A 15,122-nucleotide genomic window follows, 5' to 3' on the forward strand; every position below is an offset into this window, starting at 1 on the left:
CACCTTGAGTACTATGTTCAGTTCTGGTCGTCGTATCTCAAAAAAGATATAGCAAAATTAGAAAAGGTTCAAATAAGAGTGACCAGAATGATAAAGGGGATGAATTCCTCTCATATGAGGAAAGGCTAAAGAGGTTAGGACTCTTCAGCATTGAAAAGAGATAGCTGAGGGGAGATTTGATTGAGGTCACAAAATCCTGATTGGTGTAGAACAAGAAGTAGTAAATTGATTTTTTACTCATTCCAAAAGTACAAAGACTAGAGGACTGTAGGGAAATTATTGAGTTAATCATTTTAACATATACTAAACAAGTGTAGATTATAAGAAAAGAAACGACTTCTGACCTTGTGTGTTACAAGAAGAACTGAATGTTCTTAGATATGCTTTTTGACTAGCTTGTAAAAACCTCCTAATGGTCTAAAACTGTAACATGTTCATCCAAGCTTAAAAGATATGCTTCATGTACAGCTGCATGAAGATGAGAGTCTAAAAAGGTATATAAGAAACGGGAAGGTATGGGGAGGGCAGACAACTTCATGAGGGTATGCTGGATTTGTCTCCTTGCAAGAAATAAAACTGCTTTAAGCCTGACTTGGTCTCGTGCTGTTCATTGGTAAAATTCTTTTAACAGGGACACTCAAGGAAGTTACATGGAAATACTTTAAAAACAAATATGAAACATTTTTTCACTCAATGAATAGTTAAGCTCTGGAACTCTTTGCTGGAGGATAGAGTAACAGTGGTTAGCATATCTGGGTTTAAAAAAGGTTTGGATAAGTTCCTGGAGGAACAGTCCATAGTCTGCTATGGGATTGGTAGTATGGAATGTTGCCACCATTTGGGTTTCTGCCAAGTACTTGTGACCTGGCTTGGCCACTGTTGGAAACAGGATATTGGGTTTGATGGACCACTGGTCTGAGCCAGTATGGCTACTCTTATGGTCACCTTCCAACCCCCCAATCCAGGCTGGGCTCTCCTGAATCAACAAGAAATGATGAGTTAAAAGTGTCATTATAGTTGGAGATTCAATCATTAGGCATGTAGATAGCTGGGTGGCTTGTGGACGTGAGGATCGCTTGGGTCACTTGCCTGCCTGATGTGAAGGTGGCAGACCTCATGCAGCACCTAGATCAGATTTTAGACAGTACTGGGGAGGAACCTGCTGTCTTGGTACATGTGGGTACCAATGACATAGGAAAATATGGGAGAGAGGTTCTGGAAGCCATATTTAGGTTATAGGTAGAAAGCTCAAACCCAGAGCCTCCAGGGTAGCATTTTCAGAAGTGTTCCCCATTTCACATGTAGGGTCCAAGAGACACGGCAAAGCACCAGAGTCTCAATGCATGGATGAGGTGATGGTGCAAGAAGGATGATTTTAGATTTGATAGGAACTGGGCAACATTATGCAGAATGGGGACCCTATTACGGAAAGATGGGCTCCATGTTAACAAGGTGGAACCAGGTTGCTGGCATCAACATTTAAAAAGTAGATAGCGCAGCTTTTAAACTAGAAACTTGGGGAAGGCCGACAGTTGCTCAAAAGCGCAAGGTTCAGAACAAGGTATCTTGAAAGGTATCAATAAAATAGGGAAGACAGGGCATCCCAATAGCGAGGTTGCAATAGAGAAAATAGTAGATCAGGTGTCTTTAAATAAAAAGCATACAAATTTTCAAGATTGCAAATTATCACTGTCAACTACTGAGCAAGTTGTAAATAGGAAAAACGTTGTTTGAAATATCTATATGTAAATGGAAGAAGCCTAAGAAATAAGATGGGAGGGTAAGAATATAATTGTACTAAATGAAAAGATAGATATAATAGGTGTCTCTGAAATCTGATATAAAAGCTTAAAAGTGGAAAAGATCCATGGATAGTAATCAATTAAGGGACTTGTGCCCTTCATGCTAATGTGTTTGTTTTATGAAAATTAAGTTTTTGAGTATTTTATAATATTCCCTATATTGTTGTTGGAACGCATGTCACTTTTAAGAGATTTTTAAGGCCTATTAGTAATGTTAGCAGTGTTTGATATATCTTTATAAGTTGATTTAATTAGTATATCACTTCAATGAGCCTCCCTGCTCTTTTCAGGAAGCCACTCTAAGACACGTGACCCAGTTAGGATTTATGAGCAGAAACTACACAGATAGGTAAACAGTATGCTGCCTATACAGAGGCATTCTTCCCCTTCCCCGGAGTTCCTGGTAAGTCATTCAGACCTTTTTTAATAAAACTATTTTTAATGATGAAGCCTTAATTTATTATAATGAAGTGCACAAATTTATCCCCTCTTCATTTTCTCATATAACGCACAATAATAATTAATGGTGATGTGAATTCCTGACACCATAAGGGTTTGTAACATATTCCATTTTTGTTCCTATACACTTTATACGTAAATGTAGCGAGTCCATCTACATACCTTATGTGTTTTATGATTTCATATTTATGATTTATTTTATCATGCATTCAGAACTATTTATTTATTCATTTTATGGTTTTAAATCCTTTTGAATGTAGGATTTTAGTGTTATGATTTATCTTGAATGTTAAATGTCAGTGTTTTTATGATTTGCCAGGGTTTATGATGTGCTATTTATTGTGTATTATATTGGGTTTTTTTCACAGTTAAGTTTGTGCTCCTGAAGCAGCCCATGCAGGGCTAAACATGGCCAGGTTGGGTGTTATTTTAATTTTTCCTCTATCTCTTTCATCGTGTCTGCCTTTACAATTTCCTTTCACTCCCATGTTAGACAGCTAATGCTGCATTTTTATCACAAAGACCCATGTTTTAATCCAAGAGTTAGTAGAACTGGCCTGCGCTACTGCCTACACTGATAAGGCCGTTAGCTGCTTAATAAGGGTGCCTTAGTGTAAAGTTCTGAGCATGAAGCTACTCAGTTAGTTCCATAACTCATAACCAGGGCTTTTTTTGAGGGGGTACTGAGTACCGGCACCTTTTCCATTGTCTGCTGAAATTGACCCATGGTCCCCAAGTTTTAATCTCAGGCTGTACACACCAATTTTGCCTTGTCATTTATTCTGTGACTGGTTGCAGGGGCCCTAGCTATTGTGGGATGGGTCTCTCAGTGATCACCCCACCCCTGAATGGTGGCCTGGCATTTGAGTACCAGCATCTTTTTCACTAGAAAAAATACACTGCTCACAACAGAATGCAGATCTGGGGGAGGAATTGTGTATTTGATCAATCCTGAAGCCTTTGGAAAACAACTGCTATAGGTGGGCAACAACACATTTACAATTAACAAACAGGACTGAATCAAGCACACAAGTGGGTGACTCAATCTCAGTGCTTTTCAACTTTTCATTTATTGCTCACTGTCCAGAAGCAGCCCATGCATCTGGAAAAAAACTGCAAAAGTTGCAACATTACACCAACCCAGCATAGCTTTGACTAAAGGGTCATTTTACCAAGCTGCTGTAAAAAGGTCCCTGTGCTAGCAGTGGGGGACGTTTTTGCCACATGCTGAGGCCCTTTTTACTGCAGTGGGTAAAAAGGGCTGAAAATAGCCATGGCCAAGAGTGCTCTTACTATGTGGTCAATGATGCAACCTGTTCCCAAGTGAAGCTAGAGGACAATTTCCTAGTTTTATCTAGGCATGTGCCTCTATCCAAGGGTCTGCCCAATAAATCCAATGGAACTGGAGAACCTCCTCATGTGATACATGTACCCTAGACATCTTCTCTTCAGGCTATAATTGAGGAAAATGTGGAGATTGTATCCAATCAACTTTTTCCAAGGTTTGAGGACATGGTAAAGGAACAGGTTGATCAAGCCGATGCATATACCACAGAGGAAGAAAAGGCTCAATTGAGGGACTTGTTGCACAAGTACAAGGACATTCCTGTGACTGTGGGCTAACAGACCTGCATGTCACCAAGATATCTACAGATCGCAACAGCAAACTCGTCTTTGGGTATCAGTACAAGATTCCATTGGCATCCTATGAGTCGGTCCAAGAGATCATCAACACTTTGGAGGCCCGAGAAATCATAAGGCAATGCAACAACATCTATAACTCACCTCTATGACTTATCCTCAAAAAGAATAACAGCTAGAGAATCGCACTGGACTACCACCAGCTAAACAATCAGGTTCCTATATCCAGATAACCCATGGCACCACTGGACCAGAACCATGCCACTATTATGGGAGCCAAATACTTCACCAGTTTGGATTTTGTGTCCAGATTCTGGACAGTGCCAATACATCCTTCAGACCAACACAAGTTAGAATTTATTTTTAGGAAAAGAGGTACAAGTGAATAGAACACCCTTTAGGTTTCTCGGTTCCCCTGCTGTATTCAACATGTTCCTGAATAAAGCCCTTCCTGATGCAGAAACAAGAGGAACTTTGGTCTTGATCAAGAACCCTACCTTCCAAGCTCACTCGGCAGAGATAGAACATGTTTTCCAACAGTTGAAAACAGCAGGTGCAAAATTGACCCTTGCCAAGGGACAATGGTGCCAGAAATCTCTGAACTACATTAGGTATGAAATTTCTGCTGAAGGTTTGCAACCATAGAAGAAAGGAATTCACGCCTTACAACAACTAAAAAGGCTCACCAACCTCACTGAGCTATGCTCATTTTTGGGAATATGCAACCATTCTCGACAGTTCATAGATCAGCATGCGGAGATCACCAAGACCACTGGTCATATTGCTGAAGAAAGATGAGCCATGGATTTGGGGTCCGGAGTGTCCCCCCCCCCCCCCCCCAAAATGTGAAAGAAACAGTACATACCAGCCTCTATGTCAGCTTCAGATGTTATCGCCAGTCCTATTACAGCAGAAAGCAGGTCCCTGGAGTATCTTAATGGTTGGTGCAGTGCACTGTAGAGAAGGTGACCCAGGGCCATAACCCATTCTGTTACGCTTATAGTGGAAAGTGGAAGCTCTCCAAAACCCACCACAAACCTACTGTATGTACATATAGGTGACACCTGCAGTCATAAGGGCTATTATAGTGGTGTACAGTTGGGTACAGTAGGTTTGTGGTGGGTTTTGTAGGGCTCACCATACAATATAAGGGGGTAACAGTGAAATGTGTACCTGGGACCTTTTATAAGAAGTCTATTACAGTGCCCCCTAGGATGCCCCACTGCTCTGCTGGGTTGTCTTTGTAGGCAGTCTACTAAGAATGCTGGCTCCTCCTACATCCCAAATGCTTGATTTTGTGCATTTTTCACTTGGAATTTCTTTTTCCCAAAAATGGTCTAAAAAGATAGATGCACTGAGCACAACAATGTCTAGCAAAGGGCTATTTTCAGGGGGTGGGGGGGAGAGATGTTTTGCCGGTTCGAAAATGGACATGTTTGCTACTGGAGTTTTGGGCGTTTTCCGCAAAATGTCCAAAATCAGATTTAAACATCCTATCGAAAATGCCCCTCCATGTTAAGCTATGCCTCTGTTCAACATAAGCTCCACTGGTAATATGCTGTAACGGTAATTATATAAGTGACTTCAGTAAGTAGAACAGTGTTTTATACACTGAAGTAGGAACCTATAAAATTGCCCTAGTGCACATATCCATAGAACATGGTGTCTACTTGCATGCAATATAAGTGCAATTCACTAAAGGGGTGCCCATCTGAATCCTATTTTCCTTTACAGAACACTAGGGTAGCATGGCAAATACATATGCATGATTTAAGAATGACCACATACAACAGCCATAGAGTTGGTGTAAATGTTCACACCTAGATTTCTAAAAAAAATGCCCAGAATGTACCCATGTGTACACCCATCTTCATACTATGTGCCATTACATTTAAACGCTGCCTTATAGAATAGTGCATCTGACATTTGCATGTGTATGTGCCAGTATGCTAGTCATTTATGCGCATTCATGGCACCTAAATGCTGGTGCCCTCTTTAAAGGATTACCTTCTGTAAGCATAAGCAACTCTGGAGAAAGAACAGGGCATGGAGGTGGGGGCGCTCCACCAGTGATTTACAGAGTATGCTAACACTGTATCAGAAAAAGAGTTATTTGGTCCGGCTCCATCTATACGTGCAGCTTTTTAAATATCCGGCACAAACACGTTTTACACAAGCAGATGCTGCACTTACAAGTGTAAAGCCCCAAGCGATGCTAATCCTTTCTGCATGTCTATGTTTGCAAAACGGAGCTCCAGACGTACATGCCAGCAAATTCATGTGCATTCCTTTGTACATATTTTACAAATGGTTCTACAGTCACTACTTATGGCCCCTATACACCTTCTCTTCCTTGCCCTGTCCCTTCCTAATCTTTTCCCCCTCCGCCTACCGCTGTCTACTGCAGGAACTCACTGCCCATCCATGTCCTCTCCCATCCCGCTCACTATTGCAATACCCTACCTACCCCCGTCCCCCACAACCTCACCATCTCTCCTGTCCTCCTCCTCCTTCCTAGCTCTCAACCTTCAACACCTCCTTCCTGCCATTAACCCTTCCCCATTCCTCCTAAGTGCATCCCGTCTTCGTCGCCTTCGTCGCCCTACCTCCCCCACCCTGCTCCGCACTCTCTTGCTCCTTCTCCTGCTATCCGCGGGAGACATCAATCCCAACCCAGGTCCCCCACACCTGTCCTCGACTTATCCATGCAAACGATTCCATGATGTCTCCAATCTCATCTCTATTCCCCTCCTCCCCCCTCTTCCCTCCCCTTCTCGTGTGCCCTGTGGAATTCCCGCTCGGTCTGCAACAAACTTTCCTTCACCCATGATCTCTTCATCTCCCATTCCCTTCAACTGCTCGCCCTACCTGAAACCTGGCTCACCCCCGACGACTCTGCCTCAGTCGCGGCCCTATGCCATGGAGGTTATCTTTTCTCCCACTCTTCCCACTGAGTTGGCCGCGGAGGCGTCGGGTTACTACTTTCGCCGTCTTGTAGTTTTCAACCCCTCCTCGTACCGCAGTCTCACTGCTTCTCATCCTTTGAAGTTCACTCCATCCGTCTATTCTACCCGCTGCCACTCAGAGTTGCAGTCATCTACCGCCCCCCTGATAAGTCCCTCTCTTCTTTCCTTACCGACTTCGATGCCTGGCTCTCCGTTTTTCTTGAACCCTCATCCCCGTCCCTCATTCTTGGAGACTTTAACATATACGCTGATGACACATCCGACTCTTACGCTTCTCAGTTCCTCACTCTGACCTCCTCCTTCAACCTCCAAGTGAGCTCCACCACCCCTACTCACCAAACTGGCCATTGTCTTGACCTCATCCTCTCCTCTACCTGCTCACCCTCCAATTTCTATGCCTCAGCTCTTCCTCTCTCAGACCATCACCTGATCACCTTCACACTTCATCACCCTCCCCCTCAGTCCCGCCCAACACTAACCACTACTTCCAGGAATCTCCAGGCTGTCGACCCCCCCACCCTATCCTCTAGTATCTCTAATCTCATCCCTTCTATCAGGTCCTCCGAGTCTATCGATGAGGCCGTCTCCGCTTACAATGCCACTCTCTCCTCTGCTCTGGACACCCTTGCACCATCCATCTCCCGTCCCACAAGGCGTACTAATCCCCAGCCCTGGCTGACCCCTTGCACCCGATACCTTCGCTCCTGCCTCCGATCGGCTGAACGCCTATGGAGGAAATCTCGCACCCATACTGATTTCATTCATTATAAATTCATGCTATCCTCCTTCCAGTCCTCCCTATTCCTTGCCAAACAGGACTATTACACCCAATTGACTAATTCTCTCAGCTCTAACCCTCGTCGTCTCTTCGCCACCCTTAACTCCCTCCTCAAAGTCCCCTCCGCTCCCACCCCCCTCACTCTCTCCTCAATCGCTGGCTGACTACTTCCGCGACAAGGTGCAGAAGATCAACCTCAAATTCGCCACCAAGCCACCTCCTCCTCCCCACCCTTTAACCCAGTCCCTCAACCAACCAACTCAGGCCTCCTTCTCCTCTTTTCCTGATATCACCGAAGAGGAAACTGCACACCTTCTTTCCTCCTCGAAATGCACCACCTGTTCCTCTGATCCCATCCCCACCAACTTACTTAACACCATCTCTCCTACTGTCACCCCCCCCCCCATCTGTCATATCCTCAACCTCTCTCTCTCCACTGCAACTGTCCCTGACACCTTCAAGCATGCTGTAGTCACACCACTCCTCAAAAAACCATCACTAGACCCTACCTGTCCCTACAACTACTGCCCCATTTCCCTCCTACTCTTCCTCCCCAAGATACTTGAACGCGCCATTCACAGCCATTGCCTTGACTTTCTCTCCTCTCATGCCATCCTCGATCCGCTTCAATCCGGCTTTCGCCCTCTACACTTGACAGAAACAGCACTATCTAAAGTCTGTAATGACCTGTTCCTTGCCAAATCCAAAGGTCACTACTCCATCCTCATCCTCCTTGACCTATCCGCCGCTTTTGACACTGTCAATCACAATTTACTTCTTGCCACACTGTCCTCATTTGGGTTCCAGGGCTCTGTCCTCTCCTGGTTCTCCTCTTATCTCTCTCACCGTACCTTCAGAGTACATTCCCATGGATCTTCCTCCACCCCCATCCCGCTCTCTGTTGGATTCCTCAAGGATCTGTCCTTGGACCCCTCCTTTTTTCACCTCTTCCCTGGGCTCGCTCACAGGACAAATCCCTCCTCTCAGCACCCTTCTCCACCACCGCCCTTTCTGCCTCGCCTCACCCTATGCTTGGAATAAACTCCCTGAGCACATACGCCAAGCCCCCTCCCTGCCCATCTTCAAATCCTTCCTCAAAGCCCACCTCTTCAATGTCGCCTTCGGCACCTAACCTTTTACCTCTACTCAGGAAATCTAGACTGCCCAGCTTGACATTTCGTCCTTTAGATTGTAAGCTCCTTTGAGCAGGGACTGTCCTTCTTTGTTAAACTGTACAGTGCTGCATAACCTTAGTAGCGCTTTAGAAATGTTAAGTAGTAGTACATTCAGCATAGTGTTTTATAAAATACTGGGGGGAAATGTGAATGCAATGACTTGGATGTCCCATTTCCTATAGAGAGCTCCTATGCAAAATAGGAATTCACTTATGTCTATGTTCACTATGGGAGGCCTGGGTGACCTAAAACTGGGGTCTTCTGTGGTTAGCATGGCAGAAATTTATCACACTATACTGCTGTATACAATAATTATTAGTTTTAATGTTCAAAACAAAAGCATAACATATCTATTATCTGGTACAAACCTATAGTGTTAAGAGAATCATTTAGCCACTCAACTGTACTATGGATGAGTAGCATAGACCCAGAAACTGCAGATCATAACATGTTCACAAATTCTTTAAAAGCACTATACCAATGGTTAACAACCCTGTCCTGAGGAAACTTCAGACAGGTTTTCATGATATCTACAATGACTATTCATGAGCAAGATTTTCATGCAGTGGAAGCACTGCATGCAAACCTAACTCTCAAATATTCATTGTGGATATCGCATAAACCTGACAGGCTAGGGGGCAATGGAATATAGGAATCACTCAATTTAGTTCCAGGTTTAAATCTCCTACCTAGATCCTAATATGAAAATGATAATAGACCAGAAACTTTGAATAATAAAATGAATATTATTGTAGATGATTAATATCGAGATTATTGTTTTTCCCAGAGTTCCGGGTATGACTCCTAAAGTTTTCCTCAAATATTTCCTCAATTATTACTTTAAAAGGTGTGAAGCCTGTGAAAACTGGGATTACCTTAATCAGTGGGATTTGAATTAGAGACTTAAGTATATGTATTGTTAAATAACTTCTGGTTTTTAAAAGAGAGAGAATGTAATCAGATGTATTATTTCTAACTAATATTGGACAATAAATATATTTTCAATGAAATGATTTGACTATACACCGTATTGGCCTTGAAGAAGCCAACCAGATGATCAATGTGGAATAATGAATTAGACAAGTAATATCTGGGGATAATCAGGTTAATACCACGTTTTTTTTCTGTTTACTGTATAATTGATCTCCTTGTCTTGTTCCACTCGCCCTAGTTAGTGGCCTAAGGAAGAGAATAGAATTACCTGACTGAAATAATTCCTATATCTTACTTTCTCTGTATTTCCGGCAAGTTGTTTTAACGCTTGTAAAAATTTAAATGGTTATAAATAAAAAAATTTTTGTTAAAAGGAATCGCAGTTGGATAAGCAGGCTTATCTAAGACCTCTTTCCCAACGTATGAAAGATAATTGTCTTCTCAAACGCATTAAACTTTCTGATTCATGAACAGAAAACTCGCCACAATTTTTAAAAAGGGTTTCAGGGGTGATCCGGGAAATTACAGACTGGTAAGCCTGCTGTCAGTGCCGGGCAAAATAGTGGAAACTATTACATAGAATAAAATTACGGAACACATAAACAAACATGGTTTTAATGGTACAGAATCAGCATAGGTTTGCTTCATTTCTTTGAAGGCATGAACAAACATATGGATTGTGGAGAATTGAGGGGTCCCGAGCCCCCCCAAGAAGGCTGGAGTGACCTTAATCTGACTCCATCTCTAAATAACACTAGTACTGGGGTAATCCAGGAGTTATGAGGTTCTAAAAGGAATTGCCACAGAGAGAGACGTTAGGTCTAAGGGACCCGCATTAGTCCGCCTCTCAGCACTGGCAAGGAATAGATACCAGCCTTATGACAAACTGGATTTAGGTTACAAGTTATACAATGCCGCGACAGATAGCCTGATATAGCAAAAGCATTTATACTTACAGCCTTTCATCATTAAGTGAAGCCCACAAATCATCATTTGGAATGAGGAGTTTATTTGCTAAGGTATAAGTCAAATCAGTGATTGACAACAGGCATGTACAATCAATTAATTATAGGAATATAATAAGCTGCAAACAGGTGTTAATTATTTGCTAATGTTTCATAATTTCTTTCACCAATTAGAGGTTTTACAAGGGAAAGCAATTAGGTAATATGTCAATTCTACTGGATACATTGGTTTCCCTTGGAGAGAGAGTGCCAACCCTTTTCTCTCTAACTTAAACCAGGAACTACCCTGATTTTTATAGGTGTCCTCAGGATATGAGTAATATGACAGTAGATATACCTGATTGGATCTATGCTAATGTCATGGTTGTCACTGATTGGCTCATGCTAATGAGTAGCTTCTATCTTGCTAACATGGTTTTGTCTCTAGCTCGCTTGATCACAAATCTTAAGCAAGACCCTGCTCACAGGAAAGTCTCCCTCCTCTCTTGGACAGCTAGTTCCCTATTTTCTCTGCACCTGGCATGACTCACTCATTGCTCAACTTGTTTTTCTAACTTACATTAGAGAAAATTCCACTTTGTAACAGAAACGGGCTTCCATTTTGTGTTGAAATCCTCCATTTTGTTTCCATATCTATTAACTTAACTTTTAGGCCTCAATCTGGGCTACAAACTAGGTCATACTTTTCCAGTAAGCTCCCAGTTATGTCAGCCATCAGATTTCTGACTCAGCCAAGGTCTGTAATGGCCTGAGCTCTATGACTGGGCCCGCCACCATTCCAGTGGAGGGGTCTCTAGCTGTACCATAATTATACATTCCCCACTTGTCACCCCCTCTGGGGAGGGGTGACACAAAGCTCGTCAAGCTTGTCATCATCCATTCCAGAAGGTGGCAAGCTATCAAACGAGAGGGCGAGTTTTGGCCTTACAAATTGCTAGAAGGTATGGTGCAAGACAGGAAACTTCATTCTCAGGTGATATATTATTTGGGCATATGGAATTCCCTTTATATTACCCAATCCCTTGGGCCTTAATCCTGATGTCATCTCTCTTGAGAGTTACCCAAACCTGTAGTGAGAAAGGTTTTATGAATGGGACAAATTCATGAGTTCATCTACAAAATCTCATGAAGTATCGGTATGTGGGTAATAGCAATTTCAGGTGGATCGTACTAATAAACACTTTCAGGTCTTTCTATGGCTTCTATTGTATCTGTTGCATAGTGCATGGGGAGATAATCTAATGTATCTATCTCAGTGGCCCTCGAAAGGAATAGTGGTTTTGATTAAGCATTGTTATGGTGGCTCAACAAATATATGGTTAGTACTCAGATTGCAGGCTGTTTTAGGTTGTAGGTATTCAGAATCCTTAAACAGGTCGGAATTCCTGGACCTTACTATTACTCATCATTGGCATCCAATCATGAGCACTAAAAAGTGGATAGCAAGTATGAGGTTGCCTTATACAGCAAAAATGGTCAATCCTAGGAAAATGTATATTAACAAAGGTCATGCATGGATCTTGACATATGCATAATGACCTGGAAGTATGGGAAGCATTTTATATATCCGTTACCCCACTTGGAGCTTAGTCAAACCTACAGAAAGACATGCAGCTTAAGTAAGCCTACACCAAAGTTAAACAATTGCATAACTGGTTGATACTAACAGGGTTTACACCTACATTATGATATCATAGCCAGTATTAGGGTTTGATGTTACCCTTGTATCTGAGCAATATCAACTTCAATTTAAATTACATAAACAGAAATAACGGGGAAACTCTTAGAAAAACAATTAGAACAATAAAGGAAATAATAGGAAAATAAAAATAAAACCTTTTCAATATATAGACAGGATTACTGCTAAACTGAAAATAAAACAAAATATGAATCTATAATGTCCATAAACTGCAACAGTAATTCTCAAATTAAGTATCAGTTCTGAATTCTCTTTCATCGATCATGGTTGAGGCGGAGGAAGTGCAGAAGAATCTGGACGGAGATCTGGAAGATCTGGATTTTCCCAGCAACTTGGGCAAGGAATCAGTAGAAGTGACAGTCTTAATACTAGGAATTGGGATTTGCAGAATGTATCCCCACTTCTGGCTTGCATAGTGTGCAAGACAGATTGGTAATTACTACGAAGAGATGATCAAATAACAATAGTTAAGTATATGGAACAAAAGAAAAGGGTACCAAAAAAAACAATAAAAACTAAAATTTAGAGACGATGTTGATTGTTCAAGTTATTGAGGTATGGAGGGTCAGGAATATGGTGCACAAAAATAGTCAAAAGGCACAGGCAATGCATTGAAATCTATCGCCAATAGGTATGGAATCTTCACCTGCGATGACTAACATTCACCAAGGGTTGGGCCCTCAGCTGCAGGAGGCCAGCAGGACTTACGAGTTAGATTATTCAGAAAGAAGGGTAGCTTAGGAAATAGTCATAGTCAAAGCAGAAGACTAATGTGCAGAAATTTTAAATTTATAATTAGTCCAGGTGATGGAAGTATCTTCTGGAATCACGGCCGCTGTCTGTTGTAACAGAGAGCTCATACGTAAAGTGCCATGTAGGTTCTGGAAAAGAGGAGCCTGCAAAAATATTTAATACAATAGAATATTTAAGAGCATAACCAAGGAGGTCTAAAATAATGACATCATTTGGACAAAAGAAAATTCTCATTGGAGAAGTTAGCGCTTCTTTTTCTTGCCGGAAGTACTAAACTGGAATAGAGGCGGTAGATCAGGAATTGGATTTGCAGTCTTCACACAACCTACAGAACTTAATAAATAGAGCTGATATAAGAAGTAATATCAAGTGGTCAAATCTCAGCACAGGACCATCAGAAAGAAAAGATCAAAGAATGCATTGTTAGTTCCTTGGGGCACCAGTAGGTGGAGCATAGTCTCAATACATAAAATCACAAATTACCAGTAGGAATAAAAAAAAATGTTCTCTGTAAATTAGATGTTGCTGGCACAGGAAGTCAGCAGAGTCTGAGGAAACATTGTGGTCAGAGTCTGCTCCAGGAAAATACAGCAGCCTTCAATATGATATTTAGGGAGATAGAGAAAAGCCAATATCAGAAATGTAAAAACTATATATTTCTATGAGGCCTCCTCACGTAACCTTTACAAGGTTTAAATAGGCCAAATGAGAAGGACAACAACCTATAGTCCTCTGTAATAGCTCAGAGCCAATTTGGAAAATGAAATTTATTTTAAATTCTAAACTGATCATTTCTATGCTTTCACAATTTGAATTCTACACAAAGAGTAGCAAGGATAACACAGAATCACAGAAAAACCCATCTAGTCATTAAAAATCTGAAACACATAATGAATTCCTGTATCATATACAGAGTCCAAAGCTTTTGTAAAAATGAACTTTAGAGAAAATAAGAACTACAAGGGTTAATCTCTGTTATTCGGTCCTAAGGAAATCACGAAATAACGGTGCTTCCTGTGTCTAATTTGAGTTTACCGCTCACTGCAAGCATTGGATATTATGGTGACTGAAAATAGGGCTATACATCAGACCAAAACTGTAAGTTGAAGTTTTTATATTAATACTTCATGCTGGTGTAATTAGTCTTCATAGAATTAATACTTCAGGAGAGGAAAAGGAGGAAAAGAAGGTTATTACTTTATCTGTTTCCAGAGGTACGGTTCTCAATAAAAAGGAAATTAGTAATTGTAGCTAGTATTATCTGAACATAGCTCTGAAATAATAGCAACCTGAATTTCTTTAGTTGTGATTTACCAGTTAGTTATGTTATGCAAGGGTTAATCTCCAAACCCTATTGCATAGATAATAAGGCAGGCACTGTAGTATTATGGAATCCGGAAATGAAATTTCAACTGCGCCATTTGGGGTTTGAGAACCAAAAATGCTGGAACTCAATACCATAATATATCTTAAAACTATAAATCTTTAAGAGGCAGGGAAGGAAGTTTGAAAGTACTAGATAAGACGTGAAAAGAAAAAATTAAAACAGTCAATTCATTATTACGGCTAGTTATTTTAAACAACATTACAAATAAACAGTGTTTTAGATGGCATATAATATAGAACCTTTTATAGTAAATATCTGGAATAATTAAGCAATTTTCAAAGAACACATACACATACAAATTAAAACTAAAAAGTGCTTGCATTTCTAGTGAAAGCAATTTACCAGAAGTCAAAAACAATCAGGTATTTAACATCACGTCACAAATCAAACAAACATTGCTTAAATGAAATAATATACAATCCTAGAAAGGGAAAAAAACAAAACAAAACACTCCTTTGAGATTTACTACCACTGCAGTTGATAGGCAATCTCGCGGGGTAACCTTAAAGCACTAATTTAAAACTAAAGAAATGATTACTTAATAACTAGCTGGTTTAATATATG

Source organism: Microcaecilia unicolor, chromosome 1, assembly GCF_901765095.1.
Source record: "Microcaecilia unicolor chromosome 1, aMicUni1.1, whole genome shotgun sequence".
NCBI lineage: Eukaryota > Metazoa > Chordata > Amphibia > Gymnophiona > Siphonopidae > Microcaecilia > Microcaecilia unicolor.